Below are 13,647 nucleotides of genomic sequence, written 5' to 3'. Positions count from 1 at the left end.
GAGGGGAGCCTGGGGCTGACCAGGGAAGGCAGGAAGCTTGGCTTCCTCCATTGCCGGGGGCAAGCCAAGCCTCCTGCTCTCTCCAGCTCTGTGGCTGCCGCCATCTTAGTTGGGTTAATTTGAATACTCACTCCTGATTAGCTGGTGGGTGTAGTGGAGTAGCGGAGTGAAGGTTAATTTGCATGTTTCTCTTTTATTAGTGTAGATAATTAACATATAGCATTGTATTAGTTTAAGATGTACAACATGATTATTTGATTTATGTCTATATCATAAAATAACCACAATAAATTTAGTTAATATCCATCACCTCACATAATTACAAATTTTTCCCTTGATATGAGAAATTTTAAGACTTACTCTTTTAGAAACTGTCAAATAGATAATACTATATTGTGAACTATAGTCACCATGCTGTACATTACAACATCAGAACTTATTTATTTTATAACTGGAAGTTTGTACCTTTTAACACCTTCACCTGTTTCTGCCATCTCTCAACTCCTGCCTCTGACAACTACAAATCTCTGTTCTTTGTTTCTATGCATCTAGTTTTTAAAAGATTCCACATATAATTGCGATATTATGGTATTTGTTTCTCTCTCATTCATTTCACCTAGCATAATACCCACAAGTTTCATCCATGTTGTAGTAAATGGCAAGATTTCCTTATTTTTTATGGCTAAATAATATTCCATTTAATATATGTACATATCTTCTTTATCCATTCATACATTGATGGACACTTAGGTTGTTTTTTTATATGGCTATTGCAAATAATGCTGTAATAAACATGGAAATGCATATATGTATCTTTTCAAGTTTGTATTATTGCTTTCTTTGGATAAATCCCCAAAAGTAGGATTGCTGGATAATATGGTTTTTCTACTTTTAATTTTTTTTAGGAACTTCCATATTGCTTTTCATAGTGCCTACACCAATTGACCTTCCCACCAACAGTGCATAAAGGCTCCCTTTTTCTATGTCCTCACCAATGTTTATGCCTTGTCTTTGTGAAAACGGCCATTCTAACAGGTGTGAAGTGATATCTCATTGTGTTTTTGGTTTCATTTCCCTGAAGATTAACAATGTTGAGCATCTTTTCATGTTTCTATTGGATATCTGTATGTCTTCTTTGGGAAAATGTCTATTCAAATCCTCTTCCCATTTTCAATTGAGTTTTTATTTTTGCTGACTTATTTATGTGCTTTGGATATTAACCCTTTATCAGATATGATTTGCAAATAAATTTCCCATTTCATCCATTGCCTTTTCATTTTATTTATGATTTTGTTAACTTCTTGATATGTATGCTTAACATTAATTTTCAGTCATTTTTATTTTCAACTATCTGTTTATACAGATATATATTTCCCTGTAAGTAATGCTCTTACAAGTTTTGATATGTAGTATTTTTTATTATTTTCAGTTATTTTCTAGTTTTATTTATGATTCTTTCTTTATGAGTTTTTTCTTAATTTCCAAACATATGGTAACTTTTTTGTTATTTTTATTATTTAAAAATATTTTTATTGAGTTTTAGAGAGAGGAAGGGAGCCAGAGAGAAACAGCAATGTAAGAGTGGAATATCAATTGGCTGCCTCCTGCATGCCTCCCACCGGGGACTGAACCTGCAACTTAGGCATGTGCCCTGACTGGGAATGGAATCAGCAACCTTCAGTGCATGGGGTGACACCCAACCCACTGAGCCACACCAGCCAGGGCTATTTCTGTTATTAATTCAAGCCTAATTGTATTATGGTGAAAGAACATGATGAATAGAAACATTTAAATCTTTAGACATTTGTTGAGACTTGCTGAAATCTTGTATATAATCATTTTTATGAATGCTTAATATGAACTTGAAAGTTCAATATTTCAATTATTTGGTGCAGTGTTCTATATATGCACATTAAATAAAATTTATTAATTGTGTTCAAATCATTTATACATTTATTTTTTTCTTCCTGCTATTCTTTCAATTTCTAAGGTGTTTATTCTTTTTCATGGCTATGGATATAAGTTTGTGGTTTTGAAATTTTGGGCTTTATAAATGTTTAGATTGTGTTAGGTGGGAATATAAATGTAATTTTAAAATTTCTGGTGAATATTTTATCAAGAAGCTCTCTTTATTTTCAGTAATGCTTCTGTTTATTTGTTTTTGCCTTAAAAGATACATTTACATGAAGTATTTAAAAGAAAAAATAGGTGCTGTACATTTCAGGAAAAATTTTCACCTCCAAATCCTTTTCCATACCAAAATAAATAAATAAATAGTCCACAGCATAATGATTAAAGAAAAATCAAGTTTTGGAATTAGGGAGACCTGGCCTCTTAGTTACTAGAAGCCCGTGATTCATGCATTGGTGAGCTCCCCCAGCCTGGCCTGTGGGGATCGGGCTGAAACCAGCAGTCCGACATCACCCGAGGGGTCCCGGAGTGCGAGAGGGCTCTCTGTACAATTGCTGTCACTTGACAGGTCCTGTGTTGAGTGTCTGCCCCCTGGTGGTCAGTGTGCATCATAGCTACTGGCCAGTTGGCCAGTCGGCTGGTCAGTTAGGTTTTTATATATATATATATGAGACTTTGAGAAAGTCACCCAACTTCTCTGAATCTCAGTTTCTTCACCTGTAAGCCAGAGAGAAAAATAGCACCTACCTTATTTGAGTCATGAGAGACTCAATGTAAAGTGTTTATCATAGTACCTGGCATATGGCAAATGGTATCTCTTTTATCTTCTTGTGATGACCTGAAGTCTTCTTTTAGTTCCGCACATTAGGCAATGTTCTCACCCAGCTGGGGGTGCAGGCAGGGCGTGGGGCTCATGTCTCCAGATAACTGGTGGCTGCTTAATAACATCATTTTAAGTTCTCATTACTAGTCCAGCTTCCATTAAGAAGGTTTCCCAGTTCCATCCATGCCACGAATCATTGTTCCCATGAACCTCTCACTGCAATCTGATAGTAAAGTTCATTTGGGAATTTTCTGATTCATTCTCTGAGTTGTTCACGTTAGAGGCCTTTTGCCTTTTCTTTGTGGTGTGACTGTGCCTCGTGGTTAAAAACAGCTCAGGTAGTGCTCCTAAGGTAAGAGGTTTCACAGAAGATACCACCTTGCAACAAATGGGATACAGAACTTCCATATATTGCCTGTGGGGCCAGAATTGGTTCTGTTTTTGACTGTGAACTACTTTATCTTTCCTGTGTCAGTCTTTCTCTTTGGCTATGTGGAGTTAGCTAGAATCCTCACTTGTTAACATTTGCTAAAGAGTTAAAGAACTTCATGCATCTCTCTCCAATGTGGAAGCTTCTAGCTTTTCTCGACATTTGATTTCTCATGCTTTCTCATCCTTGTGCTAAAATATGTTAGGGGCGTTGCTACTTCATAACTGTAATGTTGCTACTGTTATGAATTGTAATGTAAATATCTGGTATGCAGGATGGTCTTAGGCAACCCCTGTGAAAGGGTCGTTTGACTGCCAAAGGGGTCGCGACCCACAGGTTGAGAACCATTGAAATTGATTCTTTTAAATCTTTTCTTTCTCCTCCTGTATTCTCTGTCTCCATCAGTGACACCCACATACCTAAGCTAGACACTCAGAGCCCTCTTTTACTTCGTTCTCTCCATCATCTCTCTCCCTCCAGGATCCCAAATCCACCTTCTGCTTTCACCCCCATCACTGTCCTCATTCAGGCCTCACCCTTTATCACATGGAATATAACTACAACCACTTCCTAACTGCTGTCCTTCAAACTGCCATCAGGTGACCTTTCAATACAAAAGCTCTATTATGTTACTTCTCTGAATAAATCCTTTAAACTTCCCATCCCCTATAGAACGCTACTCAAACTCCTCAGTAGAACATTCAGGGTAGGTCTCTCACAGGGCTGCTGTGTTAATAAGAAAAAGCTGCTAATATGGGTGCAGAAGGAGGGGGTGGAGAGCAAAATATGCCTTTACCTGAGAGCAGGTACCCCTTCCTTTGAGAGGATGCAGCCCTGCATGAGGGCACAGGGTGTGGCTTGCAAAGCTTCAGCTAAACCCATTCCATGAACTCTTGGCTATACTCTAGCATGTTGAATTATTTGCAAGCTCTCTCCTGCTCCATGACATTTCCTATGCCTTTCAGAAATCTCTCTTTCTCACGCACTCATGACTAACTCCTACTTTCCTTTCAAGACCTGCTTTAAGCATCATCTCCTCCCCGGAGACTTCTCTGCCCTCATAGCATTTGAAATATTTGCCATCACTTCGTGCACCTCTAACACCCGGCCTGTATGTCAGTCATGTCACTTTGTCATGCTGTTGTAATGATTAACTTTTACATTTGTCTCCTTCTCTACTTTGTAAACAACTTAAGGGCAGGGGGTAATCCTTTACTCATCTTTATATTCCTGGCATGGCTGGGGTAGAATCTCACTATATTAATTGTAGGACATCTGTCAGAAGTTAAACAAAACACAAGATTCTAGGTTTAGACAAAATTTTAGGGCTTATCTATACTAATAATAGAGGAATATGCAAATTTTCCAGGACGCCGTCACAGTAACAGTAATGACCAAATAGCAGGCTGTGTGGGGTGACCAGACCAGCAGGGGGGTTAGTGAGGGACGACCAAATGACTAAACAGCAGGCTGAGTGGGATGACCATGCCAGCAGGGGGCGCTGCTGGGGGCGACCAAGCTGGCAGAAGGGGGCAGTTAGGACAATCAGGCAGGCAGACAGCTGAGAAGTTAGGAGCCAGTGGTCCCAGATTGTGAGAGGTCCCAGGGATCAGGCCTAAACAGGCAGTCAGACATCCCCTGAGGGTTCCCAGATTGGGGAGGGTGCAGGCTGGGCTGAGGAGACCCACCCCCCCATGCACGAATTTCATGCACCAGGCCTCTAGTATTTATTATAAAAAAGTGAAATAATAGTATTATTTGGTGATGCAACATCATTGTCAAATACTCCAGAAAGGAATTGCCATTTTTTATTTAAGAGTACAGGCATGAGGAGGAAGAGGGCACATGCTGACAGGTAGCAAGGGAAGCACTGGGCTTTCAGGAAACATATTAAGAGCCTTCAGGCAAAATTTAAGAGGTATCCAGACGTAGGAGACAGCTCTGGTGTGAATAGGGCAGATGAGCTAAAACAGACTTGAATTAAGTCTCAGAGCAGAAAGGGGAGCTTCTGTTTGAAGCCCACTTTGCAATTGACTGGATGCTTGACCTCTGGGCAAGTCATTAACCTCTGTGTCTTAGTTTCCACATCTGTAAAGTGGAGATAATAATGCTTTCTTACTTCAAAGAATTATAGATTAATCAATGTCTGAAAAATGTCTGTAACATGGGCAACTCTGTGTAAATATGCAGTGTAGCATGTGGGGATGTCAAGTGTAAATACTAGGGAAATAAATCTGTGCTTCCTTTTAGTTTATTTAAAATGTTAAAAATGAAAAATAATTGCTAGTGCCCTTATCCTGGAAAATGCAATTAAGGAAATAGCAGTTAGATTTATATTTTGGAAAAATGTCATCTTAATGGTTAGAAGTCTATTTCTTCACGTGACTCAAGAGTAGAGGTGTCCACTGAGTCTGTGAATTCCAGGCCCATGGGCACTGAGACCTCTTGGATGAATCCATGTGAACCTACAAAAGCTGCTCGTGTCAGTGTAGACTGATCTTATGGCTCATGCGAGCATCCTTATTTCTCCCCCTTCCTCCCCACTGCTCAGCTCCTCTCTGCCAGAAGGTGTCCCCACCAGTGAGGAGGCAGGCAGAGGCATCCACAAGTCCAGCTCAGAACCCTGAGCAGTTCCACAGGAGGATTATGTGCACGTTTGGATCACACAATGTGATCCAAAATTCAGGTATTGAGAATTTATAATCAGCCCCTCCGTCGCTTTCTAAAAAGGAGTACATTATCCCAAAGGGTCATTGGTTTATTGGCCGGTTTGAGGGTGTTGTCATGCTGGGTGGGGTGATGGGTGGCAAGGAGAAGGAGAGTAACCAAGAGAGGTGAACTGCCCCGCAGGAGCTCCCATGGTGCAGGAGGCAGGGAGGCAGGGAGGCAGCATGAGCCCAGTGGGAGGAGGGGAGCTGGGCTTGACCTGAGGGCAAGCAACGCCCACCCCCACAGAGGTGGCACCCTTGTCTGGGGGAGGAAGGGAGGAGAGAGACTTGGCCTGCTGTGAAGACAGCATCTTGTTAGGGGAGAAAGACCTTTGAAGGGATATTCAGAAGTCACATTGGGCTGTGGACTGGGAGTTGTGTCTGTCTTTCTCCCCCACCCTCTGCCTCCCACAATTCCACTTCCCCTCTCGTTAATGAATTTATATGTAAGATTGAGTTATATATAAGATTGGTCTGAAGGCAGATTGGCTTCACAATAATCTGAGTACATTTAAGAAACTAGGAGATTTTAAAATGAGAGTGGTAGAGAGGGCAGACGCTGTCTCACCTGAAGTAGTGTGGGGTCCTTGCAACCTCAAGCTGGTTGCCTGATGGTGGGGTTTGGAGTGGACCAGGCTGTTTACAGCCCCCTCCGCCCAAATGACAGGGCAGCATTGCCTCCCCCACCTGTGGTGCTCACTGCTGGGCAATAGCCCTACCTTTTTCTAGACACATTTTGGTACCAAGGAGAAGAGAATCTGATCTAAGCTCAGGCCATATGTACCCAAGGGCTGTCCTTAAGAGTGAGGTTACTGGGAGATTGGATTGTCTCAGATGCTTGGGTTGGCATCCCCTTTCCAGGAGTTTAAATGTTCACCCTAGTAGTTATTCTGAATTACATTGCTTTGCCTCCATAGCTTGCTGGTTAGAAAGAGGGGCCAATGAAAAAGTTATCTTGCACAAGGAGTTAATAGTAAGCACCACTGTATTAGGGATTTAACCCTATCATCTGACCTTTTATCTTAAGAGAGCACCTTCTTTATGTTGCCTTGCTAGGGTTTTTCTTTCTTTCTTCCTTTCTTTCTTTCTTTCTTTCTTTCTTTCTTTCTTTCTTTCTTTCTTTCTTTCTTTCTTTCAAGTGTCACATTATTGTTGCTATTTCCTTGGCTTTGAGAGACACACTCCTTTCTCTTTATTAGTACTGCCTGCAGCAGGATAAACCTTCTCACTGTTTTTATCTTCTGAATAAAATCTTTTCAGAGAAGCTTCTTTGGGGGAGTCTGGAATAATTAATTCTCTCCCCCCTCCATCTTTCTCAATGCATTTAATTTGAACTTTCTTAATGAAAACTCATCCCTCATAAATGCTGGGTTGGCCCATTTTGTGTGTGCCTGATCTGTCCTGCTTTGAGTGATGTATAAATAAGAGGCAATCTGGTGATGAGTGTTGCTTGTGTGGTGTGGAAGGGTGGAGAAGGAGGAGGGTTTGATGAATAGAGGCAACCAGAAAATGTACTTGATAATAACATGGCCATGATTGATGTTGTAATTCCTGAAAAATTATCATTGTGATATAATTATTTGTTTATGAACTGTGCCCTGAGACTCCCAAGTTTGTGATTATTCATGGCATAGATAAAACTCTAAAGTCAATAATTCATGAAGGGTATAATGGTTTTGTTGGGGAGAGGTGGGAGGGGGTCACATGGTTATTACATCCTGTTTCTGACACTTCAGCTATAAATCTGAGAACTTCTTCAGTGCGAGCAAGAGCCACCTCCTTACCCTCTGCTCGATTTTCCCCCATTAAATAGTTTACATATATTATTTTTAAGACTGAAATTAATTTCATTTTTCCAGAAGAATTCTTTCAATATAGGAACATTATCTGGGTCATTCCTATTAGCGTATCTCATGACTGCCAAATAAAGAATGGTGAACAGAAAAATGAAAAACAACTCTGTTTTGTCCTCAGAAAAGTACAAGACAATCTTATACTAACCTCTGATTTTGATCCATAAAAGGGGACACATGGAGGCCTACTCAATTTCAGAAAGTTGATGTGTTTTGCCTCATGATTATTCCTTGAACTTTGAATGATTTTACACCATATGTAATAGGAGTTGTGGCACCTCTTACCTCAGCTCTGCTCCTGTAAAATGACTTATATGGTAGTTTCTCCCTCTAGTTTTTCAATTTCCTTCTCATGGTTGTTTTTCCCCTGCCTCAGTTTACTTACGAAGGAGCAGCCTAATGGGAATGTTTGTATGGATGTGTCTGTTCCCCAGGGTTCCATACATACCAGGGTCAGTTATGTCTTCTCTAGTGAGGCTGGGTGAAGTAGTCTCAGAGGGCATGCAGAGTACAATGAAGGTGAGAAATGTGTGTTCATAGGGATAGGTTCTTGCTCACCTCCCATGTCTAGTGAACCAGTGGTTTTTTTCCCTCTTGAATCACTTCTCACCTAAGTACATGCCAGTATTACATGAGGGCTATGGGAGGTGAGACACCTAACTCAACAAGTTTATAAAAAGACCAGGGTGTTCTGCCTGATTAGAGGCTCAAGGTGAGATACCAGTTTGATCTGACTGCTAGGAAGTGACTGTGGATTCAGGCTATTTTAATTGAGTTGAGAGTCTTGAGCAACATATGTAATGGGACTTCTATTCCATGCAGGCACCAGATGTCATCTGGAGTTGTAATTGGTCAAGGGCGCCACATTTTAATTGGCTGTTATAGGTTGAATTGTGACCCCCTAAAAGGAAGTCCTAACCCTCCATACCTCAGCCTGTGAACCTAACTCCATTTCCTTCTCATGGTAGGGTCTTTTAGATGTATTTAGTTGAGGTTTATACTGGAGTATGGAGGGCCCTTAATCCAATATAATTAGTGTAGGGTTCTTGTTAGAAGAGGAGAAAGACACATGCGGTGGGGAGAACTCTATGTGAGCACAAACACAGAGAGAGAGATGGTCAAGTGATGATGGAGGCAGAGACCAGAGTCAAGGAATGCTAAGGATGGCTGGTAGCCTTTACAGTGGTTCTCAACCTTCCTAATGCCACGACCCTTTAATACAGTTCCTCATGTTGTGGTGACCCCCAATTTCATTGTTACAAATTGAACATAATTAAAGCATAGTGATTAATCACAAAACAATATGTAATTATATATGTGTTTTCTGATAATCTTAGGCGACCCCTGTGAAAGGGTCATTTGACCCCCAAAGGGGTCGTGACCCACAGGTTGAGAACCGCTGCTTTAGAAGCTAGGAGAGAAGCATGGAGCAGACTCACCCGACCCCACCCCCCTGAGCCTTCCAGAAAGAACCAACTTTGCTGCATCTTTAATTCAGACTTCTAGTCTCCAGAACTGTGAGAGAATAAATGCCTGTTGTTTCAAGCCGCCCAGTTTGTGACAACAGGGCCACCCTAGGAAATCAGTACAAATCCTGGCAAACCTAGATGAGGATGGCAAGGGGATGTGCCACACTGCCCTTAGAGAAACAATTGAAGAAATAGGTGATAATTATCCTAGAGATGTATTGAAACTCTAATATTCACTTTCACATATTTGAAGGCCACTCAGGTAGAAGACAATTTAGACTTAGTCCATTTAACTCTTGAGGTAAGATTTTGGCTTAAAACCCTCTAAAAAATTATAACTATCCAGTAGTGGGCTAGAAAGACCTTCACCGCTAGAATTAAGGAGATGTGATTTTTACATGAGAGGGTCCCTCTCAATTGCTGAGATTCTCTCATGACAACTACATTTATATATCTCAGTGCTATTCTGTGAGGATACAGTATTCTAATAATGGTACCTTCTTGTGAATCTAAGATCCATTTGCTTAGCTGTCCATGGACTAAGATGTCCAAGTTTCCTCAGTCAGTTATCAAGTGCTTGGGCGCTCCTCTTCCTCCTTTATCTATTTGCGTCATCTAATTTATTGCTGCATACAGTATTGTGGACGCACACAGACAGCCTTCAACCAACATGTATTGATGGCCAGCCAACTCTCTGCCAGCCATGTGGACTACCTGGAAAGGCAGGAATGAATGAACTTGCAGCTTTATCCATTTTGCCATCCCTTTCTTGATAGAAGTCAAGCTGTCCTGCAAACCACATGAACATTTCTAGTGGAATCTTCGCTTCTTGACAAGTCATGTTTCATTTTCATTTTTCACATGTCCTCATCCATCAGTATTTGGCAGATCTCTACGGAGCCAAGACTATTTGTAAATCATTGAGTTGGGCATTATGGGAGGACATGAGGATGAACAAGCCATGATTTGTGCCCGTGGGGAGTTCACCAGCTCAGCCCCCCTTCTTTATAATGGCTCCTAGGAGACGCAGGAAAGCAGGACAGCTCGTGTGTTCACTTACCTGAGCATCCCAGATTGTTTTCTAAGTCTGCTAGTTGTCATCCTTCTTTGGGAATAATGCTCAAGACAAGTTCGTCTTTTTTGCACTACATGCTATGAAATTTTGGCAAAGACGGTCTTCCTTTTCTCCCAAGTTCCTAGATCTTTCTACTGTTTGAACCTGGATAATAATCCCCTTGGCTTGAACAGATTATCTTCTGGGCTTGATAATAGACATTATCTGTTACCTTTAATGCAATGCAAAGGCCCAACTGTAAACTTTTAAATAGGCTTCATGTAAGAGTAGGCGAAGATGGGTAGGATTATAGTCCACAAGGACTGAAACCACTTTCTTTTTGCTCCACTGAGTGCATATCTTCCCTGTCGTCCTGCCTACTGCTTTATCGTTTATCTTGTTCCTCTTTGCCAAATAAACAAATATAGGCATCGGCTGGAAGGAGATAAGGTGCAGTGACCCCTTTTCTGTCCATCACCTACAAACTGGAGCCTTGCAAACTGACTTGCTGGCAGCCTGGCAAGAAGCGGTGCTGGTTCTCTGGGAGCCCAGGGCCTTGGCCCGACTGCGGGGCCTCGGACTGCACTAGTGGCCGGGACTTCACAATTGTCAGTGAGTCTGACGGAAAGATGTTTTTCATCTCATTAGTGACATATTTTAGCATTGATGGGAACAAATGAATGACAGGGAACTTGTTGATATTAAAGGAGACTTGCACTTGAGTAAAAATCCAGAATTTCTACCACTGCTCCTGCAGAAGCTCCAAATACCGGGAGGATTTCAATTCATGTCTGACTTTCCTTCTCACGCTCCTCTGCCACCACATCTAGATCACAGGGCTGAAGTAGCGTTATGGCTGGCGCACATGGCCATTCAACCAACAGGGGTCAGCCCAATCCCACACTCAACTGCCTTAATCCCAACTGCCTTTCTGCTTTCATAGAGCCTCCAGTAGGCAAAGCTCTGGACACCTCCACTAAGCCGCCTCCATCAATGCCTATAGACCTAGACGACACCTTGGGTAATCTGGCTTCACTCAGGATTGAGTTTCTAGCTTCCACAATTTCTTTACTTCTAAATCTTGCTATACTATATTCTTCTCAAGAGCAAAAGGGAATGATATATTTTGGAAAAACAGTTGGGAGAATCCAATTCTGTGTTTCAGTCACCCTCTCCCTATTTCTAATTTTTATATGTTTACTTCAATGGCCCACAAAGAGAAATGTAGCACCCCACATCATAAATACATTTTCATGTCTACGAGTCTGAAGCATAGCTCCATTAATTAAAAAAGTACCCTCAAATTGGCAAGTGTCACTGAAGACTTAAATTAGAGAATAAGATTTACTATAGTTGGTAGCTTTTGGACAAAACTGTTTGCCTTTTCTTTCAGTTTAACTCATTTAGATCTCTTCATTTTGTGAACAGCACAGATTTAACAGGTGACCCATCTGTATCCTTAACTCTGAGATAGCAATGAAGATTTCTTTCTTTCTTTTTTTTTTTTTTTGCGTTAGCTTGCTGGCCTGCCTTAGATCATGACAGGCTGCAGGCTGACCTAACCAATCACACAGCACAAACATGACTTACTCAGCTTGTCTGGAGAAAGAGAATGCAAAATTAGTATTAAGAGAAGACATAAGCAATAGAATAGTTGGTTAAACATTATAGCTTGTAATAAATGAAAATATTGAGTGCATTTAAATGATTAATGTATGAAAATTGTCATCACTTACTGTGCATTAATAAAAGAATGCACGCTGCCAATAGTGGTTAATGTTGCAGGCCCATCACTCGGCTTGGGTAGCGTGCATAGTAATGCTTAGTATGACAATGAGTTGGGGTAGCTGAAAATTTAGGATGGTTGCAAGTTTGTGTAGTATTTGGATTAGCATCTTAAACTGTGCCTTGTCAGCCTCATAGTACACAGCTATACATTTTTTTTCCAAAACTAGCAAAAATATGAATGCATCTTTTTAATTTTTTTTACTTTTTCTTTTTTTTCTTTTAATTGAGAATAATGACCAAGGTACCTGCTTAAACAAATACTACCAGCATTCATTAGTTAGGATGGTTACATGTAAAAGAAATGATGCCAGATAGTAACAAATCCAAGAGAAGTTTATTATGAAAATGGCACCTGCGGATGAAAAAATTAAGTTACATAAAGACAACCATGTATGTGACATGTATGAGAATCTACAAAAGTATAAAAAGAACCCTGTTGTAAATGAAGTATGTACATTTCTGATTTGCAGCATTATCAATGGTCAATGAAAAAAAAAATGTTTCAAAATAAGCCAGGCACTCAGGAAGTTAGGTCCGGTTAGCTTCACACAAAACAAATGTATCATAGCTGTCGCTTTGTAATGTTTTAATTTTTATATATATATGTGTGGTAGAGTTGGTAACACTGCTAAGATTTTTACAAACAGAATATCCCTTTCCCCATTATTCAGCTACTTGGCACCAGTCTCCTCATAAAAGTTTTCATATATTTGTACAAGAAATAGTTAAAAACACAGACAGACACAGTCTTCACAGGTAATGAAGTTTTTTTTTTTTTTCGTTTTGTAATTTTAACACTATGGATTTAGACAGCAGCTGTGATTATCTGTTAGTTTAAATCACCAGAAATCATTTTGACACAACACAGAAACATTTATAAAAGAAAAAAAAAACAGCTATTTAGCTGTTCTTTGTAGCTGATAGGTGCATTCCTTTGATTGTTCGATAGCTAGAATAGAGCTTCCAAAATTAATGTTTAAATTTTGTGGTTAGCCTTCTTCCTCTTCTAAACCTAGTAAATCCTTGAACTAAGTTATTAAACGATGACTTTTTTTGTCATTATTCCACAGTGGTTTGGGCCCAACTCATGGAATCAAAGATCCTAGAGGAATTCACTCAACACAGTGATATTCAAAGGACAGCTGAGTTACTATAGTAGCATTGCACACATAAACAAATATGACAATTCTATATTCCAGTATACCTTCCCCTTCTGTTTTTAAAAAATCTTGGTTGACCTTTGAACTAATTTTCTCTCTCACTGGTAATTGCTTTATATATTGCTCCATCAGCCAACCTGGAAGGAAACCAAAGAAAAGCACCCACTGCTTATAGGTAGAGCACAAGGGACTCTGGGAATGTTAACAACTGAGGCTATATGGCATCAATTTATTGAATATATCTGAGCATTACTCTTCACTCTGGAAGAAAGAGTCTTACCAGAATTCCATGTGGGAAAAATGGCTCCATTAACCTTGAGCTAGTTAAGAGTCTTTTTATCTCTGAGAATGAAAAAGGTTTTGGAGAACGGGGAAGGAAAGATGAGGAAGGGAAAGGGGAGAGGAGAGGGGGAGGGAAAGATAGGAGGGGTCGGGAGAATATACACCAGCT

This window comes from Myotis davidii, unplaced genomic scaffold, assembly GCF_000327345.1.
Source record: "Myotis davidii unplaced genomic scaffold, ASM32734v1 scaffold116, whole genome shotgun sequence".
Taxonomy (NCBI): Eukaryota; Metazoa; Chordata; class Mammalia; order Chiroptera; family Vespertilionidae; genus Myotis; species Myotis davidii.
The sequence above is the reverse complement of the archived record's forward strand: the minus strand, read 5'-3'. Positions refer to the sequence as shown.